At 37.9% G+C, this 6,624-nt stretch overlaps 1 pseudogene; it reads left to right on the top strand.

Moving 5' to 3' along the window:
* The first annotated feature begins 2,994 nt into the window (after positions 1-2,994).
* On the top strand, positions 2,995-4,311 carry LOC111538631 (annotated as a pseudogene).
* The last annotated feature ends 2,313 nt before the right edge of the window (positions 4,312-6,624 follow it).

The following is a 6,624-nucleotide window of genomic DNA, read 5'->3' as shown; positions in this document are numbered from 1 at the left end:
AATTTTAAGGGGGTGCCAATAATTCTGAGATATCTTGAAGAAAAGCAATGCATCAAAATAAAATGTAGGTAATATTTTGCAAATAAATATTTGAAAGTTCATTCTGTTTCCAGGCTGTGTATTTATATACACTGAAGAAAATGAAATAGCTAGCACTAATGGATATTTCATGTGGTCCTATAAAGTTTTGAAGTGGTGCTGATAATAATAATGGACAGAATATGCCATCTACTTTTGCTGTTTAGTATTTCATGATAAAATCATGAACACACAGTCTTGGCATCTAATTCCTGCAGCTATTATTATTGTACACTTAGGAATTTTAAAACCTCTAAAATAGTCCAATGGTTCAATTTATACCTTCATTCATTATTCTTGTTGAGTGATGTTATAAGACCCTCAGAGCATGATAATCAAAAATCAATGAATTATCACATAATTTAGGATAAAGTATATTTTACAAGCAAAGGCCTTAGGAGAGAATATCAGGGCTGAGGGCTCAATAGAGATCAACTAGCCCCTTGGCACTCAATGTGCAGTCTTGGATGAGCACCTGGGAACCACTGTGGACTCTCTGGCTCCACCACAGACCTTTGAATCCAAATCTAAATTTAGTATGATGCCCAGGAAATTCATATGCATGTTAGAGTTTGAGAAGCACTTGTTTAGTCTTTCATTATCTTTGTATACACATGGCAACTAAGGCAAAGAAACCTTGAGAACGCTGTTCAAAGTGGCAAAAATTAACTCTTATCTATGGCTGAAAGCTATGGTGGTTCAAGCGTGGTGCTATGTAGATCCCAGTCAAGGGTCAGGTCTACAAAGGTTAACTCTGCTGAACTCCCAGCCAGCTTTGGGAATTGCTTGTAATGCTTATAAAAAGAACATGTTTGAGAGTATGTTGATGAATGAATACTAGTGCAGCACCATTCCAAGAACAATCATTCTGAATTTCGATTTTTCAGAATCATTTAATCAGGCCAGTTCATAAGCGAGTGCCAACATCCATCTACCCTGAACTACCTTCTAGACAGAAAATTCAAAATAAGAGAGAATAGTTCTATCCTCAATTTACCCATTCATAGGAAAAGTGTGAGAGTCAAGCATGACATGTTTGCCAATATTTCACCAGAAAAATTAAAACAGCAAGGGGTGATAACATGTGGAGGAATTTTTAGTGTAGCTACCTGCAGCTGAGTATGTATAAAGCAAGTAAACAGTGGCCCAGTATAGACACAGCTGAGGGCACTTAATTAGTGACAATTACTACATTGTTCTAAGCTGCCTGCAACCTTGCTCTCTCCCTTTAGATAAACTCATTTAAGTAAATACAATGTCAAGAAAATGGACAAGCCCTTTGACTTGCTAGAGAACCATGAAAGTGCTGTATTCTACCAATTAAACATGATTCTTTCGTTTTATTAAGGGGAATTAGATCTAACATTTGCTTCAAAATTTCATACAGCTATCCACACATGTATATTAGTTCTTTAGTGTTAAATGTGTAGCAAATAGATTTTTCTTTTCAAAAATTTATACTAATAATGATCACACACTAAATTTAATGGTTGGAGCCTTTCAGAAACTACTTACCTAGAAATACGTTTTAAGAAATAGTTTTGCAACTCACTGTTATAAAATATTTTTAAAGGGGTAAACAATTTGGATGCTTTTCTAATTCATCACGTTAGGTGAGAATGGTGTCCAGGAAATAGTTTGGAAATACTTTGGAAAAGTCACAAATGAATTACCTTTTAAAAGTTTTTCACTTAACAAACATGTATTCAGAGCCTAGTATATAAATCTTTATTTAACAAACCTCTTTTTAGCAACTAGTACATGCTAGATACTGTAAGCAGTAAGACATTGTATCAGCCTTTAATGATCTTATAATCAAAAAAGGCAAAAAGAAGAGTGCGTAAATAACTGTCATACCAAAAGGAAGGACAAGCTACAAGTCCAACTTCTTCAGTCCTACAGCCACAGCATTCTCAAGAGACAAGTTCCAGGCATGTTGTTCTCTTCTAACATCTGCACCAAATAACTCCTATGTGATCTGTGAGTCAGAGGATGGTGACAGCAGCTCCTCCAGCTCCCTGCCTCCTGCAAAAATGAGCAGAACCTTGTGCATTCACCCTGACAGATAAATGTCTTGTATTTGCTGCTTTTTTTCTGGGAAATGTGGTGCATGTAAAGTGAATATACTTTTATTTGGGGCATTAGTCATGGAATGTGGGGGAGTAGGAGATGTTTGACCTACTTAAATATACTTAAGTATACGAGTTAATTTCTTCACAAACGATTTCCAAACTTCTTTTGTTTGACTTGGCATAGACCCCAGGTGACACCAGGCACGCACAGAGGCACGGGAAACAATGCTTTGTTGGTGGTGGATTCCCTCATGGTTTCACAAAGGAAAGCCATTACAACTCAAGGAAGGTTTTAAGACTCAGTGTTTAATTTATGAAACCACATTTTAAAAATCCAAGCAGAGTAGTCATTTAATGAGTTTAGAGAGTAAGCTGTAACAACTTTAAGCTGGAATTTTACTGTTCTTCTATCACATGAAGAAATGAACATTTTCTGTCTGTTAAGGGTTTGAGATAAGCGCCTTCCACCAGTTGATACCGACACTTGCAATCAGCTCACAAGAAAAGGGCGCTGCATCTAAAGTTAGGTTAACTCTTCATTAACAGCTCAATCTCACTTATCCATGAAGTTCTGCCCATGAAGTTTACAAGCACTAGGAATATTTCTCCAAGTTACACATGAGAGTTCTGGCCCTGAACCTTAAGTTACATGTGGATCTGGAGCTGAGGAAGGCCTTGAATCTCTGGAATTCACCTTCCTCATCTGCACAATAGGGGCTGCAGTGCATGACCCCTCACAGCTCCATCATGGCCAGGGCAGAGAGTGAGATGCCCCTGTGTCAGTGGTACGGCTAGTGCTCACTGCTTGCTTGACTTCATTCCTTCTCTAGATTAACCATAAACGATGTCAGGTTGCTGTCTAAGTCCTGGCAGGGCAATGTATTGTGGTTTTCCACAGTCTTCACAACCAGCAGAGGGAGCGAAAGTGCACAGTAAGTAAACTTTAATGAAGTATAAAATCTTTTTTAAATTCTATTTCATTAAAATAAAATCTGCTAAATGTGTCTGGGTTGAGAAATTTGACATGCCTGGTATATTTGCCTGCTGTCTGTTAGTGTTTGTGCATGGGAAGTCAGAATTTAAAAATTACGGCCACTATAGTTAATAACAATATATTGTCTTCTTGAAAATTGCTGAGACTGGAAGCTTCCAGCTGTACTGAGCTCTGCGTCTGCCCCAGTGGTTCCTCACACTGCCAATCAAGTTCCTAAGGAACTTGTCTCCTCCAGACTCAAGTGCATTCTGTCCTGAAGAAGTCTGGCTTTGATAGGAGCCCTATTCTTGTAGGGACAGAAAAGAAAAGGAGTGGAATATGGTCCAGCTGCCAGAAGAAAAGTTGGATTGATAAAAAGGGTCTGCAGTTTGGGCTGCTGCCTAAAAGACTTTGGAAATTGTAGTTTTACTTCAGTCCCCACAGATGAGCTCTTCAACAGCCCAGCAGTGAATCTATGCTCAGTGGCCCAGCCAACCAGCAACTGGCTCTGCTGGTTAGCCTGGCAATTAGTAAGATTAGTGGTCATGCCTAGAACTGCCCAGGCCTTTGTGCCACTTGGGTTGATGCCCAGCAGACATTAGTATACCCCTTACCATTTCATCAGGAAATCTCCATGGACTATCAGTTTCATTTCTCCTCAGAGAACTACAGGGAAAGGTACCAGAACTTCTAGGATTTCCCTGGACAAACCTTGTATTTCTTCCCCAAGTGTAGTGTATTCTGGTCTAGGAGATGTGGATCCTCTGGAATATTTTTTTAAAAGAACAATGATATCTAGTATGTTTCCATGAGAGACATTGATCCATTTGGTACCCAGAAGGTCATGTAACAGAAATTTGATCTGCTGATTGGGAAAGACAAAGGTCTGTCCATCTGAGTTTTGATATTGATGTATTTGACTCTACACTGGCTCCAGTCACAGGAATCCCTATTGTAGGGGGACTGACCTTTCAAGAAGGCATCTATATTACTGAGGAAATACATAGTACAGGGTTGCTGTCAGCGCTGGATCTTGTTGAAGTCAATCCTCAACTGAGCACTTCAGAGGAAGGGGCAAAGGCCACAGCTAGCCTGCCAGTAGATGTAACTGCTTTACGTTTGGGTCAGACATTGCCTGTGGCCAGATTTTCAGTTTCCCAGTCAAGTCAGAAAATGAAGAATGTGTGAGAATTTAGGAAAGACTGTGCACCGTTTTGTTTCACAATGGACATTCCAGAACTGTAAGGCATTTGAGAGGACAGGTATTAAGTGATTATCTGGGTTAATATTGCCTTAATGGGAACACTTGCACGTTCTCACAATTGTAAAGTTTCCCCTCTCCATTTTGGTGACTAATAATACTACTGTAAATATATAAATACACACACACATATATATATTTTGCACTTCACTGGGTATTAATGCATTGTAGTGTTGTGTAAATTTAAAGACGCACAGCAGCATTTGCTACCTTGGTATATCAAAAAATGCTAAGAGAGGAGATTTTCAAGTGTTTTCACCACAAAAAAATGGTAATTATGTGAGGTCATGCATATGGTAATTGGCTTGATTTAGCCATTCCACAATGTGTACATATTTCAAAACAATATGTTGTGCCTGATAAATATATACAATTTTTATTTGTCAACTTAAAAATTAATTAATTGGGAAAAAAAAAGTAACAAGAGGAAGGAGATTAAGTCCACCCACACCTACTATTCTGCTGTCTAAAGATAAAGGAGGAGCCAGAGGATGCTGGGCCTGCAGGGAAGGAGGAGACGCATATCAGCGTCCTGGCTGGGAAGAGAACTCAAGCCTCTCCACTGGACCCTGCTTTCCTTTTTTCACTCACTTACATGAAAATGGGCTTGGGATCAATAAGAATAATTCTGCTCAAGTTTTCCAACAGAAGAAAAACAGAGTAACCAGCCATGTTCTGCAGCCCTCACAGCAATCCTTCCCTCCAGCTAACTTGCTTCTCATCTGCTACTTTTCATAAAGATAATGTGCTCCCGCATCTCATGATGAAAGGTAAAGTCTTTAAAGTAGTCCGCCGGTCACTAGACCTCATGGCCTCCCTTTGCCCCGCATACCTCTGGGTCTCCTCAATTCTCCCACAGCACCAGTGGCCAGTGTGCCTTTCCTGAAGCATGTCAGGCTGCTTCACACCAAAAGCCTTTGAACTCACTGTCCCCAGAACACTTTTCCCCTGGAAGTCTGCATGGCTTAGTCCTTCTTTGTCTACTGAATGTCAACCTTCTTGATGCCCTATTTTAATTGTAAACTATCTGCTTTTCATTTTTCCTCCTGCCTTATTTTTCTTTACCTGACATTCGATACATATTACATGTCTTACTATTTTCCTTATAAGTTCAGAGGTTTCTATCATTTTGCTCACTGTCATTCAATGAATGAATAAATGAATGAGTGAATGAATTTTAAACTTAATTACATATACAGTGTTTGAAAGAAAGAAAAGCAAGTTTCCTTTAATGAAGGTATCATTATGTGCGTATTGTGGTTCTTTCGGCCTTACTCCCAAATAATTTTTTAATCGGTAGCTTCAAGATTGCTACATTGATTGAAATTCTAATTACTTGGCTGTGAGCACAAGTGTGCTCATGACTTTATCATGTTGCCATAAATATCAGTTATTTGGTAAGATAATGCTGCGGTCACCTCCTCCTACTATAATGTCTAATTATCTCTCTTGGGCTCTCACATTCCATTGTGAAAAACTAACATTAGCTCATATATAATAGTCATTCATAGTCTTTGCATGTTTGGTATGTGTGACCAAATGCCCTTTAATAGGTTCCATACTAATATTATATGAATATTAGTGAATCATCTAGTATAAATTTCTACAGGGCCTCTTAAGTAAATATGTATTTAGTTGGTTATGTTTTATGCATATTTAGAATTTGTTTGCATTATCCAACTTCACATGTATTATTTACCCGGTGGGAATATTTCGCTTTCTGCTGCTCTACTTTATCCTATGTTCAAATTCACATATATTTTATAATATTCATAACACTAATCCACCAAACAATCTTCATATCTGGTATATTATCATTTTCTTAATGAGGTGTTATCTACAGCAAAGTATTTGCTTAATCACTCACGTTTTGTTTGCTTGGTTTTGGCCATTCCTCACTTAAGACAAGTATCTGTTGAAAAAGAAGGATGTCTCCAGAAAGTCAATGAGTCCTATAAAGAAAATTGTAGCAGACATTTTCTGAAGCAAAACTAATGTGTCAAAGGTAAGTAAACCATAATTAATTTCTTGGAAGTTTTTTTAAATTTTATTCCCCAGCTTATAAAAAGAAACCTCTCTTGTATGTTGGTCAGGTTGAAACCTAATTGCATAATCTACATTATTTCATTCTCAATTACAGTTGAAACAACTCAAATTGATAAGTGTTTGCTTTCTGTTTTCACATTTTTAAAATCTAATTTTTGTTTAAAAAGTTGAGTCGAAAGAACTAAAATTTGGGA

The sequence above is a fragment of the Piliocolobus tephrosceles genome, chromosome 5 (genome assembly GCF_002776525.5).
Source record: "Piliocolobus tephrosceles isolate RC106 chromosome 5, ASM277652v3, whole genome shotgun sequence".
NCBI lineage: Eukaryota > Metazoa > Chordata > Mammalia > Primates > Cercopithecidae > Piliocolobus > Piliocolobus tephrosceles.
The sequence above is the reverse complement of the archived record's forward strand: the minus strand, read 5'-3'. Positions and strand labels throughout refer to the sequence as shown.